A 19,846-nucleotide genomic window follows, 5' to 3' on the forward strand; every position below is an offset into this window, starting at 1 on the left:
CAGACCACCTGCCCGCCCGCAAAGGAAACATAAATTGGTAATAACTAAAAGTTATTATCATTTTATGTTTTTGCTTCTCACACTGTGAGGAAGCAGTGGAGCAACGTTCCTCTGCCATAGCGGAGGAGCCGCCACTGATGAAAATCACAATTGAGTGCAGGCAAGCTGATAAGAAACATAAACATTGTTCAATCCATCATTTTACTAACTAGTACTTACATGCCCGCTGTGCACGCTTAAACTGTGAGTGCACTGAGCATTTGCCCCATCCACGTGCATAGTGTTCATGAAAGATGTGAGGAGAGGAGTGGGTTAGCAGTCTGAGGCACTGGATGTCATAAGCATAGTAACAGCAAAGCTCCCAGGTCCCTATCTCCTCTCTTCTTGTGATGGTATAACACACAGTCTGTTAGGCTTAGTGAAGGAGGTGACAATGCAGTGATCTACGCAAGACAACGCATGCTGGAAAGTGGCGTTCAGCCTATGTAGTCACTTCTCTCACTCTGTTTTTGCCTTGGCTGAGGGGCTATAAAGCTCTTGTAAGTTGTTTCTTGAGACCAGAGATGCCACTGTGCTGTACCATGTACCACAAATTCCCCAAACCCATCTCACTCGAACTAGGTCAATAAGTTCATGAGCCAGTGGTGTTGAGTATTCCACCAACAAATGTGGGGTCTACATAATGGTGGAGCATGTGATTGTTTGCATGTATATTTGTGCATCAATGTATTCATGCATGTGTATGTTGGAGTATGTGTGTGAGTGTGTGCATGAGATAGTATGTATGTGTGTGTGTGAATGTGTGAGTATAGGTTGCTGAGTGTGCACATTGGCGTACAACAATGTATTGATGCATATGTTTGTTGGAGTATGTGTGTGTGCGTGAGAGACGGTGTGTGTGTGTGTGTTTGTGTGTCTGTGTAGGTGTCTGACTGTGAGTGTGTTTGTGGACAACAATGTATCTAAGCTTATGTATGTGTGTTGGAGTATGTGTCTGTGTGCATAAGAGGTAAGGACAGTGTGTGTGTGTGGGTATGTATGCAGATCAGTCACAGCCTCTTGTTATAAACACTATATTCTATTTATAAGCACTAACTGACTATAAACTGGAAGACTCCTGAAAATGAGAGACACAAAACACAATACCAAAGCATTTAGTGTAATCCTGGAATGGTGCAAACAGTGTTCAAGAAGATGTAATGTCACCCATCACTACCTGTGAAATATAAAAGGGGAGATTGCAATCTGGATCTAAAAGCTGAGTACATTTCCTATGGATCACGAAGCTTTATCATTTGTAACTCCACTGACAGGGAGCACCGAAAAGACCCTGCAGCAAAATCCACCAGCAACATGGCGAGCAAAATGGGAAGTGTCTCTGATTTTAGAAGATGGATTAACAGCATCATGTAATATGACAGTATTTCCCAGTTTATGTCTAGTCTGTGTTGATCCCTTAAAATATTGGTATCTTGTGATCTGGCAGACGAGAGGCTTGGGATCAATTGCTCCTCCCTCCCTGAGGAGATCCATTCGTATTGATGACTATGGCAGACCACAGTCTGGAGCACATGTGGCGGCGCAAAGCTTAGAGGCACAAAGCACTCGCATCGGAACCACTCGGGCACTACTCAATCCAGATGGCCTACTGGCTGCCTTGGGGCTGGACCTTTGCAGCACAGCAGGCTCAAAGAAGGAACACAGCAATACAGTTGCTGCAGGGAGGGTGTTTGCTAGCTTGCCAGAGTCAGCACTCTGCTCACCTACATTTATTGCTATCATTTCTTGAGGTAGCTTTCCTACTGTCTTTAGTGGTGGTAGAGATGGTTTCTAGACACTGTTTCTGTGTCTCAAGGTGCTTTTATCTGACTGTGGGGTTCCAAACAGGCAATATCAGCAGCATGAGCAGGATAGGCCAAGAGAGCATCAACAGAAAAATAAACTAGTCAGCACTCAGCTCCATGTTTTAGAAAAACCAGAGAAGTATGGCCCAAGCAGGTCTGTGACAAAAGAAGACTCCAGTGAGCCAGAGTGGAGCTGCAGCTCCTAGTTTCAATTCAAGGCCATTGGGCAGCAACTCTCTGCACATCAGAATAGGTCAGAACACCCTTTACAGTTTCAAAATTCAACCAACCAGTTCCCAGCTAAGTATCCATCCTTAGAGAGATTTCTGGCAATTACAGCCCTTGCTTTATTCCCAGAATGCCTTATCACAGTCACTGTCTAAATGCAGGTAGCCGTGAGCAACTTCCTGGTACCTCCTATAGATGCAAACCATGTTCTCGTCTCAGACACATCCTTGAGATGAAGGAACAGAAGAGGAAGAAGTGAGAGATGGTGCCGTCCTTGTTCTCGTCGGTGGGCAGCATTCACGATCTATCTCACAATGCGAATTTCACATATGTATAGTTGCTTGTGATCACCTGAGGATAACTTGCACAACAGGTGCAACAATATCATTCAATTCTCTCATGCACATATATCCTCGTGTTCGCAATCATTATACATAATGTTTGTAAAATACTTCCAATCCCACCAAATCATAACCCAAGGTGCATATATATATCTCTTGCCAATGGACCTCATTTACATCGGAAGAGCAATAGTCATCCCCCTTGGACCACCTACTGCACCCACAAGACTAACAATGCTGCAACAAGACAGAGTCTGTGCATGGACGGATCTGAGGGGCCACCACCTGAAGAGTTCAGAATAGGGAAGCCAAGGGAGCGCCATCCCAAATTCCATCTATTGTGCCTCTGTGCAATAACATATTTTCATTTTCAGGAGAACCTCAGAATCAGAGATTCAATAAACTGTTGCAAAAAAAAGAAACAAACAAACAGGGGAACGTACAGGGACAAAGGAGCCAATAACAGTTGCATAGGTGGTCCAGGGACTTTTTTATTTTAGCAATCCACCTCCATTACTATAATCAAATTAACTTTAAACATATTTGTCAAGAATACAAAGTACAATGAAGGATGCAGCATCATTTACTTAAAATGGCATTATTTTGCCATTAGTTGCTGACAGAACCAATTTGAGGGAGGGCCACAGGGATACTGGGCCTCAAACATGATGATTGAAGTCTCATCCCGCAGGTGCCCTGGGGTCTTTCTCAATATGGCTCTGTAAACTGGAACAAGAACAACCCCTTTTGCACTTGGCTCTCCACTTGACTGACATCTTTCCACAAGACACACAAACGGGCAGGATGTGCCTAGAAACACCTTCACCTGTATCAATAGAAACTGCTGTTCCACCCTCATCTCTGTTTTCTACAGAACAATAGTTCTCAAGAAGAACTAGCAGCCATGCAGTAAAAAGGCCCCAATGGAGTTCTAAAGGTAAGCCTGCCTCCAGCCTCCTCACTTCAGTGGCCAGGTCTCCACCCTCCTGCCACATTAATGGAGGCAACACACTGCCACTGTCTGCAGAACCTGTCCAGGCTCTTCATCTTGTGCCATCATCAACCAGGGCATCCAGAATGGAGTGCACTGTCCCCAATACTCAGGCTCATACAGCACCCAGAGTCCTACTACCGTACCTGTGTTAGACACACACACACGCACGCACACACAGTTGCAACATTCACACAGAATGCCAGTGCAAAGTTCTGCCTTCACTGCTTTTCGTGATGCTCCCAGAGCAAGGACAGTCCCATGCCTAGTTTGAGGGCACGCCTAGTCTCCCCCTCCAGGTCATGAGACAAATCCTGCACCTCACGCTGTCAGGTACAGGCCTAGACCTCTGCGCACATGCCCGACCTGCAAAATAATAGCCAGGATCCGAATTCCGCGTGCAGGCGGCCATAGAGGGCGGGGCTACACTCCCTTTCACCACGGAGAGGACATCCCCACCACAACCGATGCCAGCTGTTTGCCACTGCACACGGATTCATGTAATAACTTCTAACAGGATACGAATGAGTGTGATGTGAAAATGTATTTCTCACTCTTAAATGCATCCTTAAGAGTTGGTGGTAATGAAAAATCATCCCATTTGTGGAAGAAATAACAAAGTGTCCATTCAAGAATTCCCACCCTTGCCGAAACATCCACTGAATTTACGTGCGCCATAGTGAATGTATGGGCACAAGGTAATTCATCTGTGGAATTCATCTATAGCCACTGGATCCAACTGGATCTGCCCCTCCCTCCACAAATCAGAAAGCTTCCCTGATCCAATCCACTGTAAGCCAGGCCCTTTCCCTGTTCTATTGTCACTACTGGGTAGTATTTCTTTTTCTTCACAGCTCTCTGTATCCATTCGACTGTTTTCTCTGATGCATCTCTATTTTTTCATGTTATTTGAGTTCGAAATAGTCTTTCGTTCTGAATCCAATGGAAACACGTGCTTGCTTTGAGAAATAACTGCAGCCCCTATTCTGGCACAAGGAGGCAAGTTCCAAGTAAGAAGCAAGCAGGAGCCATTCAAGTGGCTGATTAGGCAGAGGTCAAGTGGAGAAATTGCTTACTTCATGTTTACTTCCACTTTGGTAATCCCATGCGTTTTAGATGCCACTAAATGGCTATTTTCCATGTGGGTAAAGGTTGTACAGTGCATCAGAGCCATCACATGTCCCTACTCTGCATGTTTTTTTCTATTGCAATGCAAAGCGTTGACTCTGGCAGCATATGGAGCAATGTTTGCAAGAAAGGAAGGTGGCCCACGTTGGAAGGAATGAGTACAACATGCATCTTAATTTATTTACAGTGTGTAATGACCCGGAGGTAAAGCGGCCCTTCGGCATCCACCGAAGCGTTTGCAGCATGAATCAACGAGTTATTACCAGACTGTGGCACATGCGAGGGAGAACTGTTAGAGTCATTGAAACTGCGGAGCAAAAAAAGTAAACAAGCATTGGCATGGCCAATAGGTCTCGCTTTTGGAACCTTAGAAGTATTTAGCCATGCAGCATATTAACCTGGGTACTACACCATCTACTGTTACTTCACATACCACTGGTGAATGATAATACACACCCAACGATGGGCATCAATGCTACTTAATAGAAATACGAGAAATTGTCTTCAAAATTCAAAAAAACTAATTTCTTTAACAAAGAAACTTTGGCACTAACAGGCACATTATAGTATAGTAGGCCAGATCTAAAAGGAGGGCACCCAACTAAACACACATGCCCCAGAAATTACTCCTCTCATCTATCAGACTTCTCGCTGAATTTGGGTGTTAAATTGTGGAGGGTAGATGCAGCTGGCACAGGGAACTCTCATATATATTAGGTGGATATTTCACTCGTAAAAAAACAATGAAATTCCCCCGTTATAGTTAGTTGAGATAACTATAACTCACGCGCCCGCAATCCTCTGCTCATGACGTCACATATTACATCATTCATGACATGGTCAGTGGCATCCCTCATGACATCACTGATGACATCATCCTTGTGATAGAGTGGCGGTCGCGCGAGTTATAGTTATCTCAACTAACTATAACGGGGAATTTCATTGGTTTTTTACGAGTGAAATATCCACCTAACTATAACATGTGTGAAACCTATGGTTTTTTAAGTGAATTTGCAAGGTTTTTTAAATGCTAATTCCTAACTATAACGTGTGTGAAACCTATGGTTTTTTCAGTGAATTTGTATGGTTTTTTAAATGCTAAGTTATGTATGTATTATTATTTTTTATATATATTTATTTTTCAGTAAACTACGTATTAAAATGTTTGTAAATTTTTTTTATGTTTTTTCACCGTGTGCGCACGCGATTTAAAAAAAAAATTAAAATGTTTTTTTCTGCCTTCGGGGTCCTTCAGGGACGCCCTGACCAAGGCTAGGGGGTCAGGAACTCTCTACCCTGCCCCCTTTTCACGTTCGCCACCTTCCTTTTCCACTCTCGCACTGAAAACAAACAAAATGGCGGCCGACACTTCCTGATTTCGACCGATTCGAACGTTGACTGACATGTAACAACCAATCAGAATTACGCTCGCGCACGTTAGGGTGCGCGCACGGTGCGCGCACGGTGCGCGGCTATAGATATGTATGTGCTTTTTAATGCAATTTTCTCTGGAACTACTGAACAGATTGACTCCATATATGCAAAAGGCACATCCCTGACCTGAGGACTACCTCTCTGCCAAATTTCAAGTAATTCTGTTCAGCCGTTCGGGCTGTACCTTCGTCTAAAGGTCCTATGGGAAAATGCATGGGGAGAACGCGTTTTGGGACCCCCCTTTTTTCTCGGCCCCCGCTTGACGAATCTCCCCGAGACTTTCAGGGTAGGAGCTGAGCGGAGCGCCCCATTAGTTTTGAAAATTTCGCGAAGATTCGTCAACCGGCGCCAAAGTTATTCAAAATAGAATTTTGAGATTTCCTATGGAAACACGGTCCTAACTATAACTATCTACTGGCGACCGCCAGTAGATAATATATATATATATATGAGAGAGAGAGAGAGAGAGAGAGAGAGAGAGAGAGAGAGGAATTTATCGCCCACCCCTACATTTTGCTACGTCATTTCCATACGACTTCTACTTGAGGTAGAAGGGCTTGCTTGTGATGTGGAAAGCCCCATCATACATAGCGTTTCTACTGCTAATCGCTAAATATGTACAGATGATGATAGAAGAGGCATCAGCATTAATTTCCACGGAAAGACATTAACTGTAGCGTCACTGGTCGTAATAACAGTCTGCGAGTAGGCAGGAGAATATATTGGGGTAATGGTCTGTAAAACACTTAAGAATCAAGTATCAAATATAGCTATTAGTGGTGCAGATCCCACTGGCCCTTTGCGGTATCATGATGATGATAACATACCTCCTCGAAAGTAAGACACGCTTCTGAGATGCTCACTGTCTGCAAAGAACATCTCATCCTATCATGTATGTTTGAACACAGAAATCAATGTTAAATAGTTAAAGCAGAGTATGTGTGCAAACTCCGGTTGTAGGTTAGGTCAGGTCGGGCGGTGTTGGGTTAGGTGAGGTCGGTTAGTTGGGGTTGGGGTTGGGTAGGTTGGGTTGGATTAGGTTAAATTAGGTTAATTAGGTTAGATTAAGCTCTTTATGTGTAAAGTACAAGCTACCACCCTCTGGGGTTTCTTGGCACTAGGTTGTGCCAAACAGTGAATATACAAATCACATCAATGACAGAGCTTGCCAGGGTTTCAGTCTGTTGCTTCGTCAACCAGTGCGCCCATTGTGAGTCCATCAACACTAAAGAAAATGCTTTGATTATTTTACACCATTGAAATTCTAAAAATGACCCCCAAAAACAGCCTGGAAGACTACGGCTCATTCTGTGGATGGCTAGTAGCCTTGTTGTGTTCGGTGCCACCGCCATGTGTGCTTGAGCTTCACCTCTGTGTTTTGGGGTCAAGCTTCGATTTAGCAAATAGAGCAGAAAATCAGTCTGCACCACCACATCATGCGTGACACATCAAAAGCACACATGGCTTATCGGTGCATCCTGTGCCAAGGCGGCAATATGGGACTTCAAACTGAGCTCTGCCAGTTCAGCCTTCAGAAGAGGTTATTATGTGCCCATCTGCGGAAGAGCATTCCTGGCACCCTCAAATGCATGAATTAATTCCACTTGAAGGGTTCTGTTATCCCCCTGACCTGGTCTTCCGATGCCCCGTCAAAAAGGAGTGGCGCCGATCGACTACCGCGTAATACTTTATCTCAAGTAAAATGTAGTGTAATAGAAATAAAGGTCGAAAAATGTTAAACTGTAAAAATAATATAGCCCCAAAAATATACAAACCTTAAATTATTCGATAGAAAAAGACTGTAGCAGAATAATTTTAATAAAAGTGGTTGGTGCTCCCCACTCTGGATATGTAGTAAGGCTCAGCGTTTTACATTCATTCATGGACCTAGAATTACTGATTTTCCAATAATTCTTTATTACTCACTGGAACTCCCCATTTATTTTGCACCTCTGAGTTAATGGGGGTCCTATTATTGTTCGTTGTGTGGTATTCATACCCCCTCGCACCGGGGTACTCATGAAGAGGTCTCTAGCTGGAAACATGCTTTGCATTAATAATACATTGATAATGGTAAGGAAGAAAGGACTGCGGGGGCGCTCACATGGTACTCTTTCGCTGAGCCCATATGAATATAAATTCATGCAATGCTTTGCATGGTTTTGTGTCACAATGGGTCACACGAGTACCCATGCCAACCTCTTAGTAAATAATCCCCCGATGTGTGTCACAGTATTGGCTCTGAAGCTACTGCATCGCACAGTCAGACTGTCCTGGAAGGCCCTGGTAGTCACTGAAAAAGGAGTTACAGGCACATCAGCTCTTCAATGAGGCCAAAAACTGTGCCTAAAAACACACTAAGGAGGTGAATTTTTTTCCTGAGTTCTGTACAGCCCGAACTTGACCCAAAGGCATTGGAGCTTTTTACATGAGCACCAGTTGCATTACAGACGAACACATTAATTTTTGGTAGACGCAGGAAGAGTAAGTGATTTGCCCAGAATCACAGGATGTTGAGGGGCTCCAAGACTCGAACTTGGGGGCATATTTACAAGCAGGTGCTAAAAAATTATCGCCGCTTTTGCGGCCGTTTTCGGCCGAGAAGCGGTGATAATTTTATCGCCTAATTAGCAAGGCCACGCTAACGCGTGAAACCTTGCTTTAGCGTCAGGATTCCTAACGCCCAGCTTTGCATCTCTAAAGAGATGCAAAGTGGGCGTTCCTGACTAGGGGTGGGCGGAATTTGCGTAATCGCGTTACGCAAATCTCCGCGAAACGGTAAAAAATCTCCGCGAACACGCAGAAATTCCGCGAACACGCGGAATTGCTTGTTCGCGATACTTTTTCCTGTTCGCGATCGCTGTTTGCGTGCTCGGGGTGAAATATCTCGCGAACACGCATATTGAGAACGCGAACAAGCAAAAAATTTCGCGAAGTCGCGGAACGCAGATTTTTGGGTAATTTCGCGTTCTCCGCGGAACGCGAAATTACGCAAATTCCGCGAACGGAACGGAATTTACCGCCCAGGCCTATTCCTGACCTAACATGACAGGAGAAATGTCGCTAAGCGACATTTCTCCTATCATCAAGCCCCACGCTATGAAGTATAGCGTCAGGAAAAGTAGCGATAACCCCCGTTATCGCTACTTTCCTTACGCCTGCTTCAGGACTGACTTAGCCATGATATCCTATGGAAGGTGGATATCATGGCTAAGTTTGTGAGTCCCTATCAGCAAGCTAACGCCACATTGCGTGAGATTATCGCTGGGTTTCTAGCGATAATCTCACATTAGGCAGTTAGCGTGAGGATTTTTATAGCTGAGGAGATAAGCGTTGCTAATAGCACGCTATATCAGCAATAAAAATCCACGTTACCCGGCGATAATTATCCTCACGCTGAGCGATAATTATCACCGGGTGTTGCTGATATGCCCCTTGGTTTCCCAGCTCCAAAGCCGGCAGCTCTGGCTGTTATGCCACAGACAGTGAAAACCATTAGCCTGATATAGGTCCATGTGAGTGGTGGGTAGAGTTCACATTTAGTGCGGATCCTCAAAAACAACAGTTATCCTACAGAAATGAAAGCAAGCATTTCCTATTTTTACCTACAAGCACATTCGCATGCATCATGTCACCGGGTTCAGCTTGGAATACCCCAAGGCACCAAAAAGGTACGTGATGTCATTACTTTCACAGTTTTTCCATTTAGATGGGCTGCTTTAGCATTCACGTGCCCCCCCAGGGGAAAGGATTCATCTCTTTCTCAGAGTAGTATGGGCCTGCATGTCTGCTGCTGCGACACAAGGGCGTGGTTTGCAGTTAGTTGAGAGAAGTAGAATATCCTCGGAGCTCTATTAGTATTCTATGAGTGTGTGGGGGGGTGGATGAGAGCAGCGAAACAATGGCGGCTCTCAACAATATCAACTGGGGCAGCAGCAAGATCAGGAGTGCAATTGGGCAAGCAAACTCAAACAACGGATGTGGGACTGACCCCCATTTTAAGGGGGTAGGAATGGTCTGGCGTAAATCCTAGTTCACCTGGAGGTGGAGCAGGCGGTGGTTACTCCCCAGAAATATTATGGCAGCCCCATCGAAGGATGTAATAATCATCAATCATATATAGATAGGTAGATAGATAGATAGATAGATAGATAGATAGATAGATAGATAGATAGATAGATAGATCGATAGATCGATAGATAGATAGATAGATAGATAGATAGATAGATAGATAGATAGATAGATGAATGATTATTACATTATATATAGGTATGTATTTTGTATGTATACCTATACCTAGTCGGGCTTTGACTCAGCCCTCTTCCATCCATTTCTCTGATCAGCTGTCACTCATATCTTTCTTACACCCACCACCGTATACAGCATGGGGCAATGGGCAAGCCCACTTCAGCCATTGGCGCTCTAACAAGTGAGTGACAGCATTTTATGTGCATATTTCCTCAAAAAGAAGTGCACACTTGTTTCAGCGCTGGTGATACTTTTTTCTTTCCAGTCTTTATCCTTTTTTATTTCTATGTCATCATTCTACGTTTAAACTATGTTATCAGAATGCAGTAACTCAAAGTCTCAAGTATATTTTCTTTGTGCTAATACAATTCGATACCTGTTCTAAACACACCTGCTCATCAGGCACCATCCATACCGTTCTATTAAAGATATATGAAATGATCATATTTTTAGTAATCTAAAAATGTTATTGCAAGCATATGGCCACCAAGCTTAGGCAGTTGTCAACTGTCTTGCCCAAATGATGGCCAGAAAATATTTAACCAGAACAATCCGGCATCATTCCAGGTCGAACCATGGGTATTAATCTTAGAACATTCTTTGGAGTTGCTTCTCAAATATATCCTGATACACGTGCCACTGCTGTTTTCCTAGACACCAAGAAGGCATTTGATTCAGTTGAATGGGATTTCATGTTTGCAGTCCTGGAGAAGAAACTGAGTGTGATAAGAGAGTTTCTTTGCTTGATTAACTTATTCTACACTGAGCCCATTAATGACTACATCACTGAATCCATTGCGATAGGCAGGGGGACTTGGCAGGGCTGTCCTCTTTCACACCTACCTTATGGCTTGGTAGCTGACCCACTCACATGTGCAATTAAAGAACCTTACAAAGATAGGGGACTCTGATCCCCAGGATACCGGCTGATAATATCGTCCTACGCTGATTACCTTTTACTTTATGTCAGGAACCCTGCTACTAATCTCTCTCTCCTGTGTTACATGAAATCTTGGAAATTGGCGATATGTCAGGCCTTAAAATAAATTGGGATAAGTCCTTTCTTTTCCCGCTGACCATGGGCGACACAAACCGGTCCACTAGATACCGGCTTAAAATGGACAACCAAACTGGTGCGCTATTTAGGAGCTAAAGTCCATAGAGACTATACAGCTATAATGTGCAGCAAATGTGAAACAACCTTACACAAACTATCTGAAAGGATAGACCATTGGATAAAATTACCACTAGCTTTAATGTGACCGAATTGCCACGACTTTTGACTTTTTCTTGAACATACCAATATCTTCAACCCAAGAATTTTTCAGGCAATTACAACAACGTATGATAAAACTGGCATGGAGAGGCAAGTAGATGAGAAGTGAATGGACAACGCTTCTCCGTACACATGGTCAGGGATGTCTGAAAGCCCTTGACTTTGAGATATATTACCATATTGCACAGGGACAATTTACACATCACTTGATACATAACTTACCTGACCACCCGTATTTATGGTTGAAAAGGGACGTGGTAAGCCCGGCCATCCTTGCAGAGAAATTATTTAGTGGTCTATTAAGGAAATTTAAAAGTATAGACCCAGTGGTGAATACTATTTTTGCATGGCACTGGTTGCTGAACCAGTTGGTAGCACATCGTTAGATATACCAGAACTTAAGATGGTTACTGATACGTCTAGAGAGGGGTGAATATTCAGTTAGAGAGACTGCAGACCACAAAAATTAGGCAGCTTGTTTTTCTGAAAATAAATTTAAATCACTTGAACCAATTTGGGGTCAATGGCAAATTCTGACGTCCTCAGATGTAATCCTGTATGATAGGATTCAACATATTTTATGCTCCTTACTCACAGAGATTCCTACAGAATCTACGCCCTTTCCACCATTAATCTACCTTATTAGTTCTACAAGCACCATTGAATATAATATTTATTTATTTATTTTTATTTGGATCACTTATATCGCGCACGAATCATCCCCAATGGGAATCTCTCGGGCGCTGGCAAAAATGATCAGCAGTCGGAGAAGGAAAGAAACAAATTAGAAGAGCCAAGTTTTAAGCATCTTTTTAAAAAGAGCCAAATTTGAACATTGGCGAATAGATTCAGGGAGGCTATTCCATAGCTTGGGTGCTAAATAAGAAAAAGCACGACCCCCTGACCTTACTTTCCTGATTTTATATTCGCACAGGATTTTGCGATTGCAGGATCTGAGCTGTCTTACAGGCCGATACCATTTAAGTTTATCCCTAAGATAAGCAGGTCCCAATCCATATAGGGATCTAAAGACCAAACATAACATTTTGAAAGTGGCCCTTTTTCTGACTGGCAACCAATGTAGTTGGCGCAGAAGCGGCATGGAGGGGGTTCGCGCAGGCTTATCAAGAGCAAGGCGGGCAGCTGTATTTTGCACCACCTGCAAACGGGAAAAAAGATCCTCCCTGATTCCAACCAAAAGAGAATTTCCGTAGTCAAGTCGACTCATTAACAGGGCCTGAATAAGAGTTTTTCTGGCACTCAGCGGAATCCAAGGAAAAATCTTCCTTAACATCCGCATGGTACCAAAACATGATGACACCAGGGTTTTAACTTGGGTCTCCATTGAGAGCTGATTATCTAAAAGGATCCCCAGATTTCTCGCACAACTTCTAGGAATAGGGGCTGGACCCGACTTTGATGGCCACCAGTCAGGGGTCCAAAAATCTGCAGCTTTGCCGAACAGAAGAATCTCCGTCTTAGATAAGTTGAGTTGCAAAAAATGATTTCTCATCCAGTCGGCAATATCGATCATACAGGCTGCAAACTTTACTTTGATAGTTGCAGGATCTTTTCCAAAATTTATAATCAGCTGCGTGTCATCAGCATAGGAGATTGCCTCAAAGCCAAATATCACGTTTGTATGCTTTGACCTGGACTTCCAGCCCACTTGCCCTCTCGAAATCTTGCTTGAGGTGGCAGAGAGATTGCAGCCATGTAATAACTGACGAGCAATAGTTGTCCAGTTGCCTAAGCAAACACAATAAGATGATGGACAGAACACTGAAAATGTTCAGACACTCACTCCCAGTCACTATTAGATCTGGGTTGAAACCATCAACATACCTTTGCTAACTTCGCGACCCAAGTTCAGGCCCAGCCATATGCAAATTAGTCTTGACCCTGTTCCTCATGGGAACAGTCCAGCCCGACCTGCCAAGCCAGGTCTTCCCTGGACCAGAAACAAGCATTCTGGGACTGGTTTCAGGGAAACACCCCTCATCAGCCAGGCAAGCTTCAATCCAGTGGCAAAGTGAGCAAGGGACCCACGTCTGGGCATACCCGGCCAATTTAGGGCGAATGTCTTGCCATTATTAATGATTCATTGAACAGTAGTCACAGATTGATAAAGGTCACATATATGCAGTAAAGAAATGGTAGACTTTTTGTATTTATCCTGCCACTGTCCCAATATTAGCAAATATTAGAATAGTGTGTTTACAGCACAAGCATTACTTTTGGCTAAACGGAGAGTGGCAATGCGATGGGGCAGATGCCCTTTGCCTACTATTAAAGATTGGTTAAAGGACTTACTATACGCAGCACTGTGTCAGACAATGTTAACATATTAATGGCTAAGAGGTCTAGACCTAAAGACATTGGTTTCCACCACAAATATGCTTGGTTAACCACACTGCTGTTGAATGGGCAATTGATGTTAATGGGAATGCGGCAAGACTTAGCACTTCCGTCATCAAGGCTAATGATTGAACCTCCCACAGACGGTAGTTCCTGAACCACATACATAGTAATCTATGATCTCTCCCTTTGAGACTAATACATCTTGTGTGAAACGCTTTGCTTTTGTAAGTGTCCCATTTATCTGATTGCATTATTGCATTACCTTTTAGATCATGTTAATGATATATTCATGTCTCCCATAGAATTGATTTTCATGTCTTATTTTTTACCTTTAAAAAAACAATAAAATATGTTTGAGAAACTGTTTGGGTAGCTGTATGTTGTCCTTTGTTTTCTTCTTTTTATATTTGTGGAACATGCTTACAATATATATATATATATTTTTTAAAGTTGTACCAGGTTTCCAACGCCAGACCAATTGGTTTGCCAATGCTTGTTGGCATAAATGTGGCCGAATTGCCTTTATACACACTCAAAGACCCATGTTTGGCCAGCTCATTAAATACCATTTTTCTGCTTTCAAATCAGGAACTTGTAACCATGTTTAATTAATTATTATCCCCTTAATAAATCAGGACTTTTAGCCCCAAAATGCCTAACAAAAAACCTGAACTGGATCGGACACTCGCGCATGAACCTGGCAGAACTTTGTTGTGTTTCTAACAGAAGGGTCTAATGTAGGCCCATCACTGCCAGATCCAAAACCTCATTTCCAGGCTATCTACTTGACACAAATTTGTGTAGAATGAGTCTAAATAGAACTTTGTCATAGATTGAGCATTCCTGGACTTGTGTGGGACATGCTTATGAGTATAACAGAACTCAGAGTTAGCAAATTTAATTAATGTCTGTTCCCCCCCCCCCCCCCCCCCCCCCAAAAAAAAACGCTATACTGAGTAGCAAAACCTGTTGCATGTCAGGTACAATTGGATATTTTGCATTGCAGATATGTACTATCTAATCAGCTTTAAATGCCATATGATGCCCTGTGTTGGGACAGTATAATTTCCAATCACAATCCCTTGACCCCTTGACTGCTTGACAAGGTTGCCCTCTGCATGCACTTCATATGTTGGGGATGAGGGAGCGTCATTGCTGGATTTTGCATATTACCCATCTAGGGAAATGATGCTTCAATTTTCCTTCAAGTTCTGGTTTAATTGCCACGCATGAAAAATAATGAAGCATCTTCCAGTCGCCCTTTCATGCAGCAGATTTAATTAGCATTTTGTTCGTCTTCTTCTTGTGCCAGCCTGGCTGAGCTAAGAGGAGAGAAACTGCAGCAATTTGAAACCTTGTTAGAAATTTATGAAGTGCTAAAATGTTTTATTCCCAGGGGCTGCTTTGCAAGCTGTCACTTGTGCACTGCTCACTGCCTGCTTCAGAGAGAGTTGCATGCAACAAGAGGGCGGCTAACAAGCACATGACGAATGCCATACTTAAAACCATGGGACCACTGCATGGGCTGTCATCCATCTGGACCACCTAATTGTAGGCTGGTGACCCGGCACCGCCACAGAGAGCCAATTACACGCAGATAGCACCGCACTGCAGTGGGGAAATCCAACCTCTTCCTATTCGAATGAATATTGACAGGAAAGCACACGTCTCTCATTTTATTCTGTCGTTTTTCTGTCGTGAGGAGGTAAATATTGAAGACATGGAATGTTTTCCGGTATCTTCTATGAAGTGGTCTGATCACACCTCAAACATGGGCTTTCTTTGAACAAATTGTTGTTTCATGTGAGCTAGTCTCTTCAGTTTGCTCGAAATGAAAAAAAGACTACGGGGCATATTAACAAGGAACAGGGAAAATTAACGCTAAGGGCGCTTAGCGTTAATTTTTTTAATGCCCGCTATCGCTGGATAATATCGCCTGGTTATCGCGTTGTTAACAACGCTTTTTTTTTTGTCTCTAACAGGGTTAGCGAGAAGCTTGATAATAGGAGAAATGTCGCTTAGCGACATTTCTCCTATTATTTTGCTCTGGAACGCCCACTTTGCATCTCATTAGGGATGCAAATGGAAGCGTAGTGAAAAAGGGTGCTTACATGGGATTTTGCATGTTAGCACCCTGTCGTTGATAGGGCGATATTTTTTATCTCCGCTTCTTTGGCTTTTAAAGCCAAAAAAGCGGAGATAAAGCCCTTGTTAATATGCCCCTACATCTTTGTTGTACATATTCGAAGAGATCATTTTTAGGTTTGCAGGTGTAGGTTATTGGGCAACAACTCTGTGACAGCCTAAGACAAGGAACCACCTCTGCAACTGGTAAATACAATTCTAAGATAAACAAGTATGAAATCCAGTGACACAGGCATCTAGAATTCCATTACAAAGTACACATTCCACAGTAAGACATCATGTAGCAAGCATTTTGGGGTAATACATTACAACACATCTCCTCTCATCCTCAAATAACAAAACAGGCACAGAAACACGATGATTCACACAGATAACAAATACAACCACAACTACACACCAAAAACAATCTACCTGATGCACATAACAGAATGGAACAATGAACAACACAAAGGTACAAGCACATTCATCCTGAAGCACTACACCACTATACAACAGGCAAACAAACGCATCAACTCCGCACAAAGTCAATCCACCACCCTGGCGGTCTGCTGTTCCACAACAAATTCCTGGACAATGTTATAGTTTTCAATGGCCTGCGAGGATCCGGAGGGGCATCGCCCGCCTCACTGAACTTGAAATACGTTTGCTCATAGTAAAAGGGTGGATCCTACCACTTCTTAGTAGCTGTAGACTGTAGTCATCAGGGTTGTTCACCTGGAAATGTGCCCAGTTAAGTCATCACCAAAAATTGTCGGAAGTAATTGAAGCTGAGATCTTCTTCCAGTTTGCAAGTGTGGTTTATTGAGCAACAACCCTGTGTCAACTATGCAGTGATTGGTTAAATTAATGTCTAGGTGTGAATGTGCTCTTTTTTAACTACATGGAGAGTTATGTGCAGTTCCCACAACAGCCTTACCAGGAGCGCTCCACAGTATCAAGTCAATAGACACCCGCGGTATCTCCTGACTCACAGTGGGGCAGCTAGTACAAGAATTATTCTTTTAGGGCTTCCAGCTAATGCTTCAACAACACCTTAGGTGGACTACAGTCTAGAGATAACAAACTTACAAGTACAAACCGAGATTTGATCAAAGACAGAACAGATATATAAACTAGTTGCAACAAAATGTTTACTCATTTTACTCATTCCTAGTGAAAATGAAGACTGCCAACATCGGTAAATGTTAAAAATGAATACTTTAGGTTTTTCATTGGTTTCCTAAATGACTCTTGGTGGCTTGTGCCACTGTTCAAATGATTCTGCAGGTTGTGCCCGGTTGGTATTAACAGTCCTACTAAAACAAAATGTTAAAACTTTTAAGAAGTGGGTTGAACAATACCAGTTCTTGCAGTTGGAGTTCAAGGGCTATGACCAAGGGCCGCACAATTAGGTCAGCGCTCCTTGTAACTGAAGCAGGCCTGAAAACACATAGACATTTTCCTTAAGGGCTCCTGCAGGTTCTACCGGCCATTAAAGGCCAGATTCAGCGTTAAAGGCAGAAGGTGAGGGCCCTTAACATGGGAGTGGGCCATTAGTAACCGGTAGAGCCTACTACGGAGGGCTGTAAGGCTATTAGAATGTTCCACTCCTAGAGGGCAGAATATTCTAATTTGTAAAACAAAGGTCTCACGGAGACCGAGGGGGTTGAAATCCCCTCGGGCTCCGTGAGGCCTTTGTTAAACATTAGAATGTTGATGCTCTGGGCTTCTGCATGCCATTTGAAGCCCGGAGCACTCCATTCATTTCAATGGAGCGCTCAACATTCCAGTGTTCTAATATGCAGGTTAGCAGTTAGACAATACACATACAAAGATGTGCACTACAAATGACAAGCAGTAATGACCCGGTTACTTACTGGTAATCTTCATAACTCCGAGTCCAAGTCTTCCAGTCGCAGTCCTGACCAAGTGAGCAGAGCCAGTTCTGTTTCTTTTCCTCTGACGAGCAGTGGAACTAACTGCTCACTTGGTAAGGACAGCAGCAGGAAGACGGACGAGGAGGTGATCAGCAGTAAAAATGGCACTAGGAGAATACATGGGATGGAATGAAAGTGGGGGAATATCCGTTTACATTGCCATGCATGTCTGACTCGCCACCAGGGAGATCTTTAAGATTATTTTTCTGCCAAAGTACTGGAGGAAGAATTAATATTTTCCATGTATATGCCAGAAATGCAATTTAAAAAGACACATTTAATCACTGTGGTTTGTAGCGGTTTGAAAGACTATACAATTCTACAGAAGCGCATGGTGATGAGGCTTAGTAATTATATTCATGCTTAATTCACCTTCATTCTTTCTGGGCAATCCATCACTGTACAAGAAAACTAATTTAAACATAATTCCAAATCTTCTGCTTTCATCAGTTCTGCATCTTATCCTCCAGGACAAAGTGTGTGGGACCCAAACCCTTCACACCTGGGCCATTAACTGCTCTCATCAGCCCCTTTCTCAAAGCCCTCTAGGTAGTGGAGTGAGACAGGACAGAGAACAGAGTGAGCAGGTCAGAAGAAACCCATCGAGCACTTCATGGCTCATTGACAAGTGTGTCCTGTGGCCCTCCAGGCCCATTAACAGATAAAGGGTCTGGGAGGGAGGGAGGCAGTGCATGGCTAACAACACATTAGGCAGCTGGAGATGGTGCAGGGATGTGGAAGGAATTAGGTTGCCATGTATATTATAGGGCAAAAGTCTTCATATACAGAATCTAATTTTTAGGTGTGGCGTACAGGCTGGTTTATTGTGTACCGAACCCCCTGTAATCAGAAAACTCACAACTAAAAAAATAAGCATGCATACATACATAGAGGGGCTTTGCATCACCCCGCTTTACCCACTGGCCTGTTCAGCTGTCTTAAACATGTTGCTTCAAACCGCTACACTTTGTAGAATATATTAGGGGGTCAGCCCAGTTCAGTACCATGGCTTGTGGGACAGTACCTTAATTAGCCAACCGCTTTTTCTTTTAATTCTTTATCCTTTTAATTCTTATTTCAGTCATTGTTGAGTGTTTCAACTATGTCTTCCAGTTACAGTAATTCAAAACCAATAATTCTGTGTGGCAATAAGAATAATATTTTCCTGTGATGGACATTAAAACTAAAAAAGGATTTTATGCCTGCACTGATAACACTTGCCTACTGGAAATAACTTGGCATTATAAGCAATGGTTATTTTATTTAAAAACAGTGTGGACCATAACATTGGAAATATGTCAGGGATTCAGAAAATTCAGTTGCAAAACTGAGTCTTAAAAGGAAAAATGAAAACATTCATCTCTTTAAAAACCCTGACCTTAATGGACTCTTTCCAAGCTAAACTGAAGAAGGAAATGATAAAATATAAAGACCACAACACAATGACAACAAGCATTGGCAAAGCAAACAGGTCTGGCTTTCATATTCTAGCGGATATATAATGCACATGGATGCCCACATAAGGGATGGCTATTTGTGACCTGTAATGGAGCAACTTGTTCTTTTTTGTGCCTTCTATGTCTGTGTCCTTTTATAGTCCACCAGCTTTTGGTTTTTATTATTTATTTAGTTTGAAGTGCTGGTGCCATGCAGCACCACCAACTTGGGGAATAAAAAAAATGGGGCACAGACTTAGCAGGCGGAGAAAGAGGTAAGATGCACACAGCTACGGCACAAAGGCCCGTCATTACCAGTTAGCGAGTTAGGCAGTATGCCGTGTGGAGATTCTTGAAGAATGCTATTACAGTTACCAGCCAGTATCTCCACATGGCATTCCACCTATTATGACTTAGACCAGCAAAATGGTGGATAACTGTGCAGACGTGGAATTACCAAGGGGAATTCCAATTGGTACCCTGTAGTCTCTAAGCTTT

General features: G+C 43.0%; 1 protein-coding gene across 2 annotated transcripts in view; it reads left to right on the forward strand.

Moving 5' to 3' along the window:
* The window catches only part of DSCAM (DS cell adhesion molecule), a 1,046,690-nt gene that overhangs the window by 109,178 nt on the left and 917,666 nt on the right, over positions 1 to 19,846 (forward strand). The window lies entirely within an intron of this gene.

The sequence above is a fragment of the Triturus cristatus genome, chromosome 8 (assembly GCF_964204655.1).
Source record: "Triturus cristatus chromosome 8, aTriCri1.1, whole genome shotgun sequence".
NCBI classification, from domain to species: Eukaryota; Metazoa; Chordata; class Amphibia; order Caudata; family Salamandridae; genus Triturus; species Triturus cristatus.